At 47.0% G+C, this 279-nt stretch overlaps 1 non-coding gene across 1 annotated transcript; it reads right to left on the reverse strand.

Moving 5' to 3' along the window:
- TRNAH-GUG lies at positions 1-72 on the reverse strand. Its single transcript has one exon. It is a non-coding gene; the product is annotated as a tRNA-His (tRNA).
- Positions 73-279: the final 207 nt, after the last annotated feature.

A 279-nucleotide genomic window follows, 5' to 3' on the forward strand; every position in this document is an offset into this window, starting at 1 on the left:
TGCCGTGACCCGGATTCGAACCGGGGTTGCTGCGGCCACAACACAGAGTACTAACCACTATACGATCACGGCAGACAATGGCAGTGGGAAGAATAAAGGCCTTCTTCAGTCTTCTCTGTGACCTCATACTATAACCCTCTACAGCCCCAGACAGCCCCTTTAACCCCTTAGTGACCTGCATGTTTTGGGTCCTAGTGACAAAGCAATTTATTTATTTTGACATTGAAGTAGCTGTCGGAGGACTGGTTATAGTTTTTAATGGAGCCATTTTAGGGTACA

Source organism: Bufo gargarizans, chromosome 2, assembly GCF_014858855.1.
Source record: "Bufo gargarizans isolate SCDJY-AF-19 chromosome 2, ASM1485885v1, whole genome shotgun sequence".
NCBI classification, from domain to species: domain Eukaryota; kingdom Metazoa; phylum Chordata; class Amphibia; order Anura; family Bufonidae; genus Bufo; species Bufo gargarizans.